The sequence below is a fragment of the Phalangium opilio genome, unplaced genomic scaffold (genome assembly GCF_054372755.1).
Source record: "Phalangium opilio isolate 3A_F unplaced genomic scaffold, DU_Popi_V2 ptg000070l_1, whole genome shotgun sequence".
Classification (NCBI taxonomy): domain Eukaryota; kingdom Metazoa; phylum Arthropoda; class Arachnida; order Opiliones; family Phalangiidae; genus Phalangium; species Phalangium opilio.
This window is the reverse complement of record NW_028324182.1, coordinates 11,706,164-11,723,125: the sequence shown is the minus strand read 5'-3', so window position 1 is coordinate 11,723,125 and position 16,962 is coordinate 11,706,164. Positions and strand designations below refer to the sequence as shown.

Genomic DNA, 16,962 nt, shown 5'->3' with positions numbered 1-16,962 from the left:
TGTTTCACCCAGCACCCGTCACCACCACGCGGCGCACCTTCTAAACTCAGCACGAGGTACCCTAATGGGTTATGTTATGTTTTCAATACATTTCGAAATAATAAGGGAACGAAATTGAGGGTGTGTTGAAACTCGGAAAAGGCTTTCTTTTTTTTTCTTTTCTCCCAACATCATTTTCCAAAAGCTTAATTAAGATTCTAATTAAGGATTTTTCTCCACCCGCCTTTCGCATAACTACCATCAGTTATTTTTCGTCTCCAATTAAAAGGGTAAAAGGGAATCCCGCAAATTTTAGATAATAATAAGGCACTTACTAAGACGCTCGGATGGAAAAATTTGGTCAATTATTAATTTTTTTTTTATTTGGAATTTCTCCGAGTTAGGTAGGGGATTTTTTTCTCCAATTCCTAGTCAAGGCTGAAGCTGCCAGATTACCATACGGTTGGTTCAGTACCTAATTAACGCTATTCGCTGAATAAACTTAATGAACAAAGATAATGAAATAAATGCATAATTAAAACCGTAAAATTTTAAACAATTCCTTTTTCTATATTTTTTTTTCTCTCCTCCATAATAGAATTTATTATCCTTTGTTTACTATCGTTTTTAAATTGCAAATTGATCACCCTCGAGTGAGTCGAGCTCCTAAGCCTAGTGCTATCCAGTAAAGTATCTCGGCATATTGAACGACAGTAACCCAACACCATCCCGTGAGTTCATGACCTAAGCCGAAAATCCTTTTCGCGCACGCGCCCCTTTGAGGATAGAATATAAAACAGTCAAGGGGGGATAACCCCGCAGACCTGATGTAATAATACCCTAGCTACACACGAAGACCCTTCCTCCCTACAAACCCTATTTAGAGGAGTTTCATTGTCATTAAATTTGGACCCCCAACTAAATAAGATGGTTCTATACCAACTAAAGTTGGTCGTTGTTTTTTGCTTTCTTTCTTTTTTGGGCACGGATAAGAAAGACTTTTTAATACCGGGAGGAGTTGCTTAACATTAAAACTATACAGAAGGCTTTATTAGCTAGGGTAAAACAAGACCCGAGGGGGTAAAAAGATGGGGTAGAAGAAAAGGACATACGTAGGCCCCCGAGTTTACCCACGGACAAAATTACGAGGTTTGGCAAGACGAGCGAGCGACTGACTATAGCTTCGGTCAGGAAAAACAAGGGACGCGTTAAAGGGAACTGGTGCTCGGACTTTAATCCAGAGAGCGCCCTCTTTTATAGGGATCGCGGGACCTCTTCTTTAATTTATCAAGGGAGAAGAAGCGCCTCGGGCGTAAGAAGAAGATTCAACTTTCCAACCGACGCGGGACGGTTTCTAATGACGAGAGAAGGCCTTACCCTTATCCAACCCCCCTTTTAAGGAAGGATACGGCAACTGGGTGAAAGCCCAAAGGTGTAAGTAAAGCGAAATAGTCAGGGTAAGGCTGAAGTTACTGGTATATACCTTTATATCACGTCCCTTTATCACTTGACCTTCTTATCACGCGTTCTTTAAGCCTTGGCTTCGCAGACAGGCACATTTTTGACAGAGTTAACCTAACCCTAAACTAAGGGTTTACCCTGGTGAGACACAAAGAACAGAGAGAGAGAAAAAACTTTCAAGATGAGTCGACGTTTCTTTCTCTAGCGGTGGTAATATCGGCTAACCCAAGAATGCAACTCTCATGGAAGGCTATCGCTATTGGTTTATTCTGGGTAAACATCCCTTACAAAAGAACTAACAATGATGCAAACTCCATTTGAATCGGAACCAGAATCAGCGCGAGAGAAGTAGTAGCGACCCTAAACTAGAAATGATGCAAAAAGGCATTTCAGCCTATCCATAGCAATGGATGTTGGAAAACTGGGAATAAAGAGAAAAACAACTATACTAGTACCATAGAAGAAAGAAGGAATGGTGGAACGAGAGGGGTTGATATTCTCTAGCGGGCCAATTAGGTTCCTTAATAAGGAACTAGGGAGCGAACTAGATGCATCAAGGGTCTTTATTTCAAGGCATTATTCTTTTACCCTTAATAACCTAGTCCCTTCTTTAGCGTATGAAGCGGATTCGTTTGACTGGTGACTGCATTACTCCACTCTTTTGTAATTACAAAATAAGTTGTACATCACTAAGAAAACCCCGAAATAAAACACAAAGTGTCTACTTCAATAACGAACTTCGAAAAGATATTAAAGGAGGAAAAAAGTCAAAAAACGTTTGCGCAAATGAAAAAATTCTTTTTCATGTTTGGTACAATGGCGAATACGCACGGTAAAGAACTAAGACAATTTTTTCTTCGATCTCTCAAGTTCTCTCTTTAATCTTAAGCTCCTTTGGTGAAAGACTTTAAAAGCGTTACACACTTTGGAGTGTCTGGTACCACCAACCACATCGTGCAGATACAAAAGAGTTTTTAACGAATGAACGTAATCTGTCTAATGAAATTACTTCTTAACGTCCGTCGTTCAAAGCCAAGGGCGCCTAAGTTAAGGGCGAGAGGAAGATGGGGAGGGAGGGGGAAAATTATCCAATTAAAACGGAGCCACTACTAATCGCTGTTGGACCAACGTGAAAGCTATATAACCGAAATCTGAGAAGGGTAAACGAAAAAAAGACGAAATTAGAGCTTCGCTATCATTACCAGAGCTGCTGCGCTCGACTTTTCGGCTTGTTTTATTAGCGGAGAACAAGGGATAGCTAATAATTAACTTTCCGCTGCGGTAAGGTCTAGATTTTCTTCTATTCTATAAATACTGCTCTATCTAGCATGGTCGGCCGGTAATAATAGGGTTGATGCTCCCAAAATCGTACACATTGGGCCCCCGACTTCCCAGAGAGAGAAAAAAAGACCACTGTAGTCTCGACGTCCGGCGCAATTACGTGGGCAAAAGCCCTCCCAAATACGGGAAGCGGGGAAACAAGTACCCGAGCGAATAGACACGTAGGTATTTAAGGGTTAGGAATCCACGGAATAAAAAATAGACCTGCATAAAGGAATAGCTCCCACAAGAATCCCTAAGACTGTACTGGGAGGGGACCATCGACTAATAAAGAAAATGAGAAGACCAAGGCCTAAGGACTTCAGGAGGGTAAGGGTAAAAAAAAAAAAAAGAGCCGAGGCAGCAGTCGCCGTTGAGAAGGATACGTTGTTAGCCTAGCTCCTCCACTTTTAGTTTTTTGCAAATTGGGCTCAGGAAGGAAGAGGATGAAGATAGAAAAAAGAAGGAAAAGAGGAGGATTTATTTTAAGAAAAGTAATTGCAGGGCTGATACTCAGAGCTCGCCTGAATTTTAGTTGAAATAGTAACCAACTACTTTGAAAAAAGTAACTAAATAGTAACTAAATAGTAGCTTAATAGTAACTTAATTTAAATATTTAACATGCACAATTGAAGTAAAACTCAGTTTAAAATTGTACACACAGGTGTTTAATACTTTAGGGTAGCCTAACCTAACCTAACCTATAGAGTAATGGCACCTACTTGCCTTTGACTGCATTAAGCTCTATGGGTAGTTAACATGGAGTGCCACTACTCTATTCGGCCTAACATTAAACATCAATATTTTGGAAAAGGTGGCAATTCTTATGAGGAATAAGACTTTTTTTTGTTTTTTTTTTTTTGGAAATTTGAAAAAAGCGGCGGCCATTTTAGATCTAAATTTTACGCTCTATCGAATGGTGTGCTTGATTTTGCTCTAAAATGATTTTTGACCTTATTCACTCATACCGAAATTGTACCCTGACTTGTAACCATTCTGTAACTAGAACCGCTCTTGAAAAAATAGCAGACTGCGCGAAAGCCGAAAAACGTACTAAACGGCCGCGGCCCCCTGGCTACGGTAACGCGCTGGCGGGCGCGGCTGGTCCTTCAGCTGCAGCATAGCCCATTCGATCACACAGGCAGATTTTTAAAGGGGCTGGAAATAATACGGCTACCTCGATGGGAATAAATGTCTGATCGTTTAAAAAAATTGCTTTTTAGTTTTTTCACCCTTCATTCACTCGGAAATTATAAGGAAAACATATTTTTTTAAGAGATGGCCTTTCAAATTTTAAATTAATCAACTTTTAGTAACCAAAATTCAAAAAAAGTAACTTTAAGTAACCAATTTCAAAAATAGTAACTTTTAGTGAAAAAAGTGACTCAGTATCAGCCCTGTAATTGGTTTCGCCATGTAACCATCCTCTCTAGAGTGTGTATTAGCGATAACGTAAGAAAGGAAAGAGAAGCGAATTTAAAAACCCCGTCGGGGATTTCTGCCACGATAATACACAGCTTCTACAGTTTCAGTAGTCTGATTAGTTGCGGAATAGATAGTCCTTGCAGTGTAGAAATTCCTAAGCCTTTGTCAAAAAAATAATACAAGCAACTGTTCTAAAATAATCAAGAATTTCCCAGTAGCGAGTAATACGTGAACTATAGTCTATTTTTAAGTTACATCATGGTGAATGAACGCAGCTGCGAGACTCGTTTATGGGATCTGAGGGAGTAAACAAATCTGTCAAAACAACAACAAACCGAAATCTTGGATAAGAAAAAAAGAACTAAATTTGATTAGGGTGTTGAGGGGCGAATAACGACGTATAAAACCCAAGCTTAAAATGAAGATCTATAGAGTTATACACCGGTATTTCTAAGACGCCATAGAGTTTCCTATATACCCACACAACACCCTTAAGAGTCTAAGAACTTTTCATTTTGGGCTTTAGTGTAACAAAGCTCTTGGGAAGAAGCGGAGGCTAACCAAGTCCCAAGCGAAAAAGAAAAAGAAAGAAGTCTTACAGTCCACCCCATAAATACCCTTGGGTAAAAAACCTTCCTTTTCGCGCGAAAAAGTAGGTCTGAAACTCACCGGAAGAAATTGGTAAGACGGAACAAAAAAATTTTGGTGAAAACCGCGGTGAAGAAGCGCGGGTAATTCGCCAAATACGAAAAAGATTACGCGTTAGGAAAAAGTGAACTCGCTAGTGCAAAAAAAGAATAGATGGTAGCCCAACCACCTTAAGGAAAACGATGGCATCAGCATCGGCGCGTCCCAGCCTACCTTAGCAAATCCACCAGCACCCTCCCTAAAGCCTTAAGAATTTAATAATGTCTCCGAGGAATATTGATCAGTATTTTAAGTTCCCTTGGTATAAAAGGAACGCGACGCGTAGTTTACACCAACAGCTTTGATTTTCATCAACATATTCGTTCAATATTCACTGGACAACACCATAATTTCATAAAAAAAAAATATATAAGGCTATTTTTTGAGGATATGGGTATATGGAAAGGACGCGTCTCAAGACATAAGGCATTTTTACCTCAGGTATAAGGGGACGTTTGGCCTATAAGGTAGAGCTAAGGCTCAGGTGATGGGCTCGTGGTGGTCGTGCATGAGCCTCGAGGTACAACTCCCAAGGGAGCCATTCGCGGTGCCCTGCTAGCTCGCGCCGCATTGCGTAGGAAAATCATTATCCACTTTTATTTACTCGAGAACACCGTCGGTCGGAGGCCCTTACAGCTTCTAACCTAAACGCGAGCGAAGCCAAAATACTTGGCCCAACGAGAAATTCTTTTAGTATCAGTACAACTATGTAGGGTACTATACACTGAGTTACTATAAAAGCTCCGGAACGGCACGCTATATTCCCTACCCCTTCTAGTTTTATTTAGTCCAAAGTCCGTTTCATTTCAAGAATTCTGTAAACTCCAATACAATTTGGGGTAAGAAGTAAATAACGTAAAGTAACGTATATGACAATCCAATATGGTATTTGATAAGTTTCATCCATTGCCTCAATGGCATTACATAAACTAAAAACTTTGTAGCCATCGATTTCAAACAACAACCGTTAATGAAATGCATATAATTTTACATCAAGTAGTAAACTTCTGCCTGAGTTTATAACGCGTAATATGCCTGGGAAACTCAGGTGGAATGAACTATAGTGTCCATTTCAGGCTAGAATACCATTGAGGTACGTTTCCCTCGCATAAAACTTCAGGTATAATGTAAAATAGATAGGGGTTAGCTTAAACTTTCACGGAATATTCCAAATGAGCTGATATGATCCGGAAAATATTTTTTGCTCTTCATCCTCTCTCTCTCTTCAAACTAGCTGGAGAAGCCGCGTAGCGTTAAGGGTAGAGATCCTAGTTTTTTAGCACTCTTTTTTGAAACTTTGCAATTTGTAGGCGGTAAAGCTTTTCTGCTTCCCCCCCTTCCTTTGGTAGCTTCTTTATCCACCGTCCGTGGGTCTTAAAACAGGCGACAGCCACTTGACGTAACAAAGTAGACCTTCGCAGGCAATTTGAGAAAATGTAATGGCGCTCCATAAAGCCACTCTCTCTCCTATACGGTATACGCGAAAGTAAATTTATAGGCAAGAAAAAATAACTTTTCGGTATACGAAAGGCGAAGAAATATTTCGCGTCCAACGGATAAGTAAAGGATAAAATGCCATCATCAAGCTTTAAGACAGGAGGAGAAGGGAGCCCCGTGTACGTAATAAAAGAACTATATATATGGGTGTAATGTATAGGGGATAAAAAATATAAGCAACTCTTTCTTGGATGAGATTATATTTTGCTCGTGTATAAGAGAGAACTTTGGGAATTCATCTAGAAGTTATTCGAGGGCCAATAGCTTCTACAATATTGCTATTTTCATCTACATCTCCCTCTAAAACGTTAAGCCTTGTACAGAATAATTATTGATACTACATATCATATTAGCTTCCATAAATCGTTCAATATAGTTCGTAAAATAATTGATTGATTTTTCCTGTATAAGTGTCTGATGTTCTTTTATTAAAAAGTCAACATTCAGGCGTACGAGATTACATTAACTTTGTATTAGACGCCTGTAAAAGTGTTTCACCTACTGCACTTCACGGTGCACGGAAAAATTGCCCTACAGGGGTTTGTTATTATGTTTTAAAGAATAAACTCCAAATCCGAACCCATCACAAACGTTCATCTTTTTATATTAAGGTTAGGATACCTCTTTAGGATACCTCTTCAATTTAATTGTCAATTCAGTTTCACTCATACAACTAAATATAATCTTCGGATGAAGGAAAGAAGAAAATCGAATTTCTTTTGTGTGTCCCCCGAAAGAAATGAAGTTATTGAACACGAGATTGGGCTTGGATAAAGAAAAGGGGGTCCAAAGAGGTTTTAGAGCTTTAGATCGCGGATGATGAGGATGAGGATGGAGGGGTTTATTGAAGAGATAGTTTAATCGATAGCTGATGTATATTGGAAGAAACTCCCCCTCCCTTTCTCGAAAGTTCGTTGTAGAACAGAAAATCCCGAAACTGGAGGTCCAAAAGAAAAGGGTAGTAGTGGATGCCACTAAATAATATTGACGACATCTTACAGGGAATTATATTTTTTATCCATAGAGGGGAAGGGCAAGGAATCGAGCTTCGCTCCTTCTTTTTCCGAGTCTCCAGATAATCAAGGGTTACCATGCACTATCCCTCTTCAATCTATAGCAGCATCCTTAGCTCTTAAAGGTATACCCCTCTAGATCCTAAAAGGTCAAACGGTAGCTACCGCAAAAGTATTTTTTATATATATCTACACAGTATATCTTGCCTCACCACCCCTGGGGTCCCAGCATAGGGAGACAAGAGAGAGAGAAAAAAAAGGTTTTAAGAGGAGCTAGAATGATGAGCTAGCGAGTATGGAAAGAAAGTCGACTCGTTTTCGACAGGAGATTTTACTAAGGGTGAAGGCCGAGGTTATATGTATTTAAAGACGGTATACCTGGCCTTTACTCTGGTACGGTCTCGGACATAAAAATATGAGGGATAGAAAAACGGGAGCACTTTCATTTGTCAAGGCTAGAGAGAAGGGGGGAGAGAGAGAGACTGACTCGGAAAATGGTTTCCAAGAGAACTGCTGAAAAAATTCAGCTCTCTCTACGGACTGAATGAACAAAGCGACGGACAGGACAGGACGGTGCGGAATAAAAAAGAAATCGCGTTTATGGCAGATGTACGACCTCTTTGATTAATTGTTGGAGTCAGTAAGTAGAACATCTCGACCCTCCCCCCTTAGGAGAATTTCCTATACATTATAACATGGTATAACTCTCTCTCTCGCTCTACACTATATATATATATACCCTTTTTTATATCGCCATTGGGGGTTTCTTCATAAGTAATACATAATTTAACGTTAGGAATTTATTGCTAGAAATATATTAAAGGAATTTCTGAGATGAAAGAACGTAAGTATAGAAATGAATGAGGCTAAAAAATGTCTCTACTGAGAGAGAGAAAGATTGAAATATGATTAATTGAATTTTCTATACCGCTATTAAAATGTTGTACCTACTACAACAGCATTTGGGAAATTTAAATAAAACAAATTTAGGTAGGTAGATACAATAAATTTTCAAATAAATATTAAATCTGGTTTAATGATTATACTAAAAAAAACTGTAGTATTTCGAAAAAGGTTATTATTTTTTCCCATTGCATATTTATTTGTTGAAAGAAAAAGGGGGGGGGGAGATGAGGGAATTCTATTTTTGTCCCAAAGTTAATTTAGATTAAAAACCCATCCGAACACTCTAAATCTTCCTAAATTTGTTTTTTTTTAACTTACACGTTTCAACCACCCTTTTATCTAGCAGACATTCACCTCCCCCAAAAAGAATTAATTAAACTAAAGGGGAAGAAAGTGAGGGTAGAGTTCCAAGATGTTTTAACCGCGTCACGCTACCTGGTTACCCTCGCGCCAACAACCACTCATTCTCAGAGAGAGAGAGAAGAAAAAAATTAAGAAACGCGAGAAAAAATTACACGCCTTCCCTAGCTCTAGTTCAAGATCCTGCATCCAGTAAAATACGCATTTGTTTAAAAGTAAAAGAAGCAAAGAAATCTCTTATATTTTATAAAACCTTTTTCATTACGTTCCGAATTTGATAAATTACCCCAGGAATATTTCTAAAAAATGTACCTAAATATACTTAATTTAGTTTTTTTTAGTCCATCACAACAGTTGGATATTCAAGAGACTTTTTCTAATTCATGTATTTTTCTTATGCTCATACGAACATTTGGGCACTTTTTTAACCGAAAAAGATGAAAAATTACCCTAGCTACGAATTTTTGCCGTGGGTAAAAAATATATAATAAAGGGAATGAAAAACCATTATGAATAAAAAGGGAGAGAAAGAAAAAGAGAGTGGGTTTTATACAAATGTTGAACTTTTAGCAGTTGCTAGATTAATCACTACCCCAGCTAGCTAGGCCTTTGCATTTTCGTAGTCTTTCGCTATGTGCAGTAATTAAAATCCCCCATGTTTAAGCCTAAGCCTCGGTCATACTCACGCTCAAAACGCGGGAAAACAACCCCTACTTTCATTAAGCTCAAACTTAAACCTCGGTAGGTTTTAATTACGAAGAGGTATGAAAACTTTTCACGTGAAATTACCTGAGTTTTGGACGGTTTTCCTAAACTGTAAATCACTCCCGCTTTATAGCACACAGGGTTTGCAGCGTAAACTCCTATAACATTTTGATTTTGCCGCAAAAGTATCGAAGTATAATATTCAACGCGCACTTAAACACTCGGAAGTATTCCAATAGGAAAGGCTTGGGTAATAATATTCCAATAGCGAACTCGATACCTTATTTTATTTTATCACTTCACGATATTGGAAATAAACGTTATGCAAGTTTCAAGCGCAATTTCGATTTGAACTGTCGATGGACTACCTACTAAGGTTCGGGGACTACGAACCCCATAAAAAACAATTTTGTAAAAAAAAAAGAAATTGTGGTAAAACTTTCGACGTTATCAGTTGAAAATAAAACGGGACGAGATACTTTTTTATATTCGATGTCTACAAAGTTGAAGATATAACACACCCATAAACTTTCATTTCTTTCCGTACGGTTATACGCCCCTTGAACTTTAGGGACCAGCGAAACACAATTTTGACGGCGGCGGCGAGTATGGGGTCACAAAAACCTTGAGTCGTCACGTGAGGGAAAGAAATATCACGGAAGCACCCTTTTATCCAATAAAAGCGAATGACGAGTTATAAAAAATATTGCAGCGTACTATCCCGTCAGTGGTCTTTCATCGGACAAATGCCGGGAACGATCGTGGCGGCGATGTCCTCCGCTGCGAGCAACACGTAGCTAGAAGCGGGCACAACACGCAACTCGATGCCGATAAGAACCTTCCAAACCGTAACGCAACGAAGGCTGACGCGCTAATATCCGCCACCAGCCATCGGTTGCAAAAAAACCTATTTCTTTCTTATTCCCCACGAAACGATCGCCCCTCTTCTTTCGTTATGGACCAGTCGTGAGTCTAGAGACACCGCCCAGTAGCTTGAGGGGGATATTTCGTCTTACCAACCACCCGGCCCAGCTTGAAAACAGGGGGAGCAATAACTTCTACAAGAAGTTTTGGAACCACCGAAGAACCAGAACGAGGCACCAGCGTGCGAGCGAGCGCGGATTGCACCCACGTGCAAGCTTCGCCGTGTCTCGCTTTGCCCCGTGGCGCTCCAGAGGCACCATTGCCAGGGCCGCTAGTCAGGTTGTTAAAAGGAAGGAAACAGGGGGGAGGGTGGATTTGTGTACCACCATCGTAGGTAAAAAAGTTAGGGGGGACGTTGTATTTTTGGTGAAGACGCGCGGCGGCTAGGGGGTTGGGATAATTACCACTAGCGCGTTGATGGTATCGACCTTGAAAAAGACTGGTCCGGGATCGGTCGTTTACTATAAACTTTTTCTATAAGAGATAGAGGCACCTCACCAGGTAAGGAAGGGGAGGGATTGAAGACCATTAAAGAAGATGGGGGGCTAGATATTCCGGTCTCCAGGTAAGCCGGACGCCGCCAAACGCCAAAAAGCTATAGGTAAAAATGGAATAGTCCTCCTCGCAAGAGAAGCCATGGTCTTGATAGAATCCCCAAATTATCCAAATGGAAATAAGTTAAGAGAAGGGAGGGCGAGAACTTGAACCCTCCCGGGGAAGCCAGTTTCCTCACTTCTTCAGTACCTTTTTTCGTAAGATTTTTAAGAAGGGGGATGGGTACGTTTTTAGAAGACGCTCCTGTAGCCGGGAGCGTGGCGAGCTTAAAAACTTGCTCAGCTTTATCTCCGAATGCCATTGACCGTTTCATAGGCAAATTTGGCCATCAGACTCGCGCGCCTTTTGACTTTAAAGAGACGAGATAGCGAGACAGAAGCGGGAGACCGAAACAACATAAAGAAAAGGGCATTACGCTTCATCAACGACCAGAAACGAACAAAAACAAAACATTTTTTTTTTTGGTCCCTGGTTTCCTTTCTTCTTACTTTTGCTTTCTTTCCGCCGCTATCCCAACCAGTGCCCAATTTTTCATAAAAAGGCACAAGGAAAAAACTCCCTTCAAGATAAATTTTAAACGAGGGAGGAGATCCAGGTCGAGGGGAAAATCACTTATTTCAAAATGCTTATAGCTTACATTGACTTCACTAACGTAAATTCGTAGATTTAACTAAGAACTTAATAAATCAATGTTCTAAGATGATATTTACAACATTTTGCGAGTGACTTAACCCTCGATGCGGTGATGCTTCTGAGAAGAAAGGTTTCAATAATATCAACGTAACTTTTCAGGAGATTCAGAGAAAAAAAGAGAGAGAAACCAGGAGAAGGCTGCGAGGCTGGTGGAATTTTTTAACCCGGAATGAATTCGTGTATCTTTTCTATCCAGAAGCTGCAAGTACACAAGTATACTCCATCCCATCCTTAGTTTACCTTAAATTCCTGAACATATCCATGGATTTAAAGCGTACAAAGTACTTTCCTCTTATGGAATTCTCTGTTTGCATGGTCAAGAAACGCTCGCAACCAAAAGCAAACCTTCCCAGCCGTAAACACATTTTTTTTTAAAAAAATCCAAGAAGGAAACTGACTGGGATGGGGAGCTTGCCTATCCTTTCATTTTACCCTACTATAAAAAAAATACCAATCCACCTTATACTTTTTTACAATACAATATACGTCCCTGAATTTAGGATTCCGTCGTAGAGGCCAAAAGTTTTCAACTTGAATCCAATTTCAGACTTGGGATTCTCTTTATTCGAATATGGAACCCTATAGTATTTTCGATGTATAACCTTTTACAATCATAAGTGAGTTAAGTAGAAGTTATCATTTATAAAGTAGAACCTGCCAAAAGTACACAATAATGAAGCTGGAGTTGGTTGGTAACTTTTAGTTAATGTATCAAAACTTGAGAATAGAAATGGGTTTGTATACAACAAAAGGTATTGGGAAAAATATCCCTATTTTCTATCTAGACTAGACAGTCTTGAACCTATGAAATATCTCATTTCCTGTATGAGAGAAAGTTTCGTTTCAAAAGTGGAGGACCATACCATTTAGTGGTGAGGAGGCAGTTACAAATATACTGTTTAATCTCTGGCCAGTGTATTGTTGCAATATCTTACTCAAATTTCAGGAAGAGTCTGAAGGTCGTGATTCCTGAAGTTAAACTTCAGTTTATTCCGAGATTGACTAGACGCTACTATTGTTACAAAGGGAATTTTATTTGAAAGAAAATTAATTATGAATTGGAAAGGAACTAGGCCTATACGATAAATCTCTTCCTTTTCATCTTTAATTCTTTATAAGACTGCATTTTTAGATCAAAAGATTTAACAATAGAAAAGTTTCAAATTAATAATGAATTCGAGAAGAACTATATAGGCCTACAACATTTTATCTCTTATTTTCTCATCTTTAATCCTATAAGACGATATTCAGTTCAAAAGAATTCGCAATAAATTATTTTAAGGGAAAGTTTCTATTATCCCACTCTGTTTTCCCTTAATATGTTACGCAAGTTTCTAAGTAGGGTTTCTGTGAAATTCAGGTTGCGTCATAATGGTTAAAATCAAAGTGTAACAAAATATAAATACTTTGTAGTGAAAAATATCAGAAGTTTCAAAATTTATAAAATAGATTAAAGTAGACAAGATCAAGTTTGGATTTTTTCAAGAATTTCTAAGAAATATTCCAGACGTTGTTGTCTAAGATCTTTGTAACGTTAATACGAAAATAAAACAAGGTTATACAACACTAAGGACAAATGTTGCGAGCTAAGCCTTAGTAGATAAATATTATCCAAAGTGACTGCAATACCACCTATCTTCCTTAAAGAAATAAAAACGAAAGGGTAAAAATGTCTAAAAGAAACAAAGTTATTTCGTGCCAGGTTAGGGTTAGAACTATGTGGAAAGAAAGAAAAAACTTTGGAAATGGGTCCACCTGCTTAGTATATAACCCCTCCATTTCTTCCACAAACCAACCAAGCAAAACACTTCAATTCCATTAGCGGAGTTTATATTAGAAAAAGAGGAAGAATGGCGGAGGGCTTTGATGAGTGGGAGAAATAGGTCTAACGGAAAAAAAGAAGGGCATCTAGGAAAGCTATACTCGAAAGAAGAGCGAGAGAGCAATCTTGGAGATTGTTACAACACGCCAAAAGTTACATCAAAGTTTTATCCATTGGTTCGCCATGAGGTACCTAAGCTCGAAGGAGTTCAAGCAAGGGATTCAAGACGAAGAAACGCGCTATCGTGTTTATGTTTTTTTTTTCTCTCTAAAGTCCACGCCTAAACGAATGAATCTCACGCGGTCCCACACGTTCTTGCTTCTTCTCGAACTTTTGAAGCGCAATCTCAAAGGACTGATGCTAACCTTTTCACGCGACTCCATCCTCTCTTTTATAATCTACGTGGGGTAGGTATAGTGCCATCGCGCCTTTGGTCAACACACGTGGAACAGTTATAAAAATGACGTCACGACCGCCCCATAGCTTCTTTTTCTAGCCAACGCGAAAAGATGAGAACTTTTTCTCTTCTTCTTCATCCTTTTTTATCTTCACGCACAACAACGAAAAAGATTTATCTCGCGATGAGTTTACGAGCGGCTAGCGTGCCAGCTAAGAGTTGCTTTAACACCTTAGCGCCAAATTGCTTTCCCCCCCTTTCCCTTTATTTGTAACACACATTCATAGTTGTACTACCTATGAGAATTTATTACATATTTCCCAAGAATGTTAAGATCCACAACATAAACAACTTTATGTCACCACTGCCTCCTTTATCTATCAAGGTCCGTGTATGGTATTGTTTCCGTTTTCAAAAGTGGCATCTTAGTCCTACACTGTTTACCGATAGAGGAGCCGTTTATTCTCGCGAAATGACGTCAGTTTTCAAATGTTAAAGCGCGTGTAATCCAAATTACGCGGGAATCTACTGATAATCAGATAGGTTGAAAGTTATACAATCCAATACAACCCAAAGTCGCCCTTTAGAAATAGGACCATGCACGAGCCTTGATAGGTAAAGGCGACACCAATGTCACAATCACCAAACCTAGACTCTAATCTTGTCCTTTTCTTTCAAATCAGAATCAAGAAGCCTAAAAAGGCTCGGAGGAAAATTCCTGTAGTGGTCTAGGAAGCAACCCCATGAACTGTAGACTAAAACGTTGACCTCAATACCAGTCCCTGTGTTCATATTCTTAGGACAACTGAAAAAATACTACCCCACCAACTTTTTATCCAAAAAAAAAATACAGCGGAGAAAAAAATTAAATTTCGACCAGCACGAAACCATCAGAAAAAGTATATATTTCTTTTTTGGGATTTCTTTGTTTTTCAACATAAAAACTAGGCGAACCGAATAAAATACAAACCTGGTAAGGTGATAGGAAAGCCCGGTTAAGGTTTACTTTGGAAAATATGATAGTGTAGGACTACGTAGCTTCCAGGATACTCACTTCGAGAGAGAGAGTAAATGTTGTATTCTATATACTTATATGAATTATTCTCGGTTTTCTCTTCCACCCCAAAACTTTGAAATCTTATATGGTATACAATGCCCTATGTACCACCTAAAGATACGAAGATGGTGTTTCTTACAGGGGGGCATAAAAGGTTGGCAACAGTAGTTCCGTGGTTTCGGGGAAATGTTTCTAAAAACAGCGGAAGAGAAAAAGGAAAAAAAAAATCGAAATATCTCCTTTTATTTGTTTCGAAGTGAAATTGATCCGAGGCAAAGAATAGGAACAATAGACGTAATGGAAACCGATGTTAAGTTCGTCCCAAGTTGAATATTCCATATATATATTTATATTTGTTGAATAAATGTGCAGCATTCCTATCTCAAAGTATGGTGTATTTAGCTTTGTAGTAATGTCTTACTGTCTGAGTTTCTATTAAATGAATTTTTACACTCTTCCTGAATTGGATGAACTCATATTTTCTCCTAGATGGTTCACTGAAAGAAAGGTTTATCTCTCATACTACACTCTTGAAAACGTATAGTATAGTTCCTATATTTATAAATAGCATTTCTTGAGATTTTTCTTTTCTTATTTTAAAAACCTAATCCACGCTTTACCCTTTCTTCCTTCTCTCTTTCCTTGAAAGAGTGGAAGAAACTTTGGTAGAGAAATAAGAGAAAGCTTGAAAAAATAAGGAAGGAAAGAAGGAAGGAACGAACCAGGAAAAATAAATCTAAAAAAACCTCATCTTGCCAAGCGAAATTTATCCTGCCCTCAGTCAAAAAAATATATAGGAATATATACATGTATAGAAATCGCAATCCAAAGCGCATACAAAACTTCTTAGCCTAAACAGTCAAAACCAACGGATCCTATCTTCCTAAAAGAATACAGCCCGAGCGTGAAGAAAAACCTATCTTCCTATAGCTAGTGAATTTTTTCAATTTACTGAAGAATATTGCGATCTAGCTATGAATATCTTCTCTGTGGTATAAATTTCAATTCCATTCATGTATCTTAGGGCTATAGTTTAAAATCAAATTTTACCCCTAAATATATTATCTCGAACTTGGAGGAGAGTTTTTCGTCGAGAAAAATATACCTTCTAAAATAGATATTTAAATAATGGATATATTTACAGAGTAGGTAGTAGCCCAAAGGTGTCTGCGAGCGATAAGTAAATATCTACTACGCTTCAACAAACCAAACGCCTGAGAAATTTCTCTAACCCAATCGACCTCGCAGTGTGTTTTCTACGAATAAATTGCTTCAACTTCCTGCTGCTGCTGTTAAGAGAAGACGTAACGCTAGAAGTTGAAGCGATATCGGTGAGGTGACGAGATCGACGGGTTAAAGGATATAAAGTTCATTTTATTTTATTATTTTTCTTTTTACATTTTGTTTCCTCTAAAGTTCGATAAGAATTTTTTTCCCAATTCAATTTAATTCCCAAGATAGTAAATTTATAGGAATATAAATTTTAAATGTTTTCCTAAAAACAGTCACTACCTGCAGAGACATTGGTATACGATAGCTAAGACGGCTTTTCCATTCGTTTATCCGTTTTTGATAAGGGTAAAGTTCAAAGATTAATACTCAAGAGAGGATCAAAATTGAAAACGAGTTATTTTCGTTCGATACTTCCTAAGCCTTTGAAGATTAATTCTCGGAAACTTAATTGTAATTTCGAGCATCATTTAGTATTGTATTGTCTAAATGTTAAGCTTAACTTATTTCATCCTCATTAAATTTATTTTAAATTAAGGACGGAATCGTTCGTCTTACTGCAATTCCCCTTCCCTTCGTCAATTTCTATTCCAAATTATTTTAGTAATCCCATGCGTGCTAAGCCTACTTCTTAGAATTTAAAAGGGTCCTAGTTGTTGTTGTTACTGGCCAGATATATTCATTTCGATAGGGAGCTATTTAAGCCTATTTTATTTGAAGAATAGCTTTAAAAGAGATCGAATAAATTTCGCCGCAGAAAGTTACCTAGAAAAGAAAACTCAAAACCACTTTTGGGGAAACTTTCTCGCGCGTAGTAACTGGGGAGAGAAAAAACAGTTCGTGACCCGGCATAAAAACAAACCTAAATAAGGGACTTTTGCAAGGTACGTTACACACGAAAAACATACGCCCTAGACCCTGAGTCTACCTA

General features: G+C 38.5%; 1 protein-coding gene across 3 annotated transcripts in view; it reads right to left on the bottom strand.

Annotated features, from left to right (window-relative positions):
• The window catches only part of LOC149661640 (cell adhesion molecule Dscam1-like), a 183,565-nt gene that overhangs the window by 53,272 nt on the left and 113,331 nt on the right, over window positions 1-16,962 (bottom strand). The window contains exon 1 of one of the 3 annotated variants that reach the window (XM_089843201.1): window positions 9,438-10,436. The exons of 1 other annotated variant lie outside the window; for it this stretch is intronic. The gene's annotated coding sequence lies outside the window, so the exon portion shown is untranslated. Of the gene's footprint in view, window positions 1-9,437; window positions 10,437-16,962 lie in introns of those variants that run through there. One more of the 3 variants, XM_089843203.1, reaches the window with a different exon arrangement.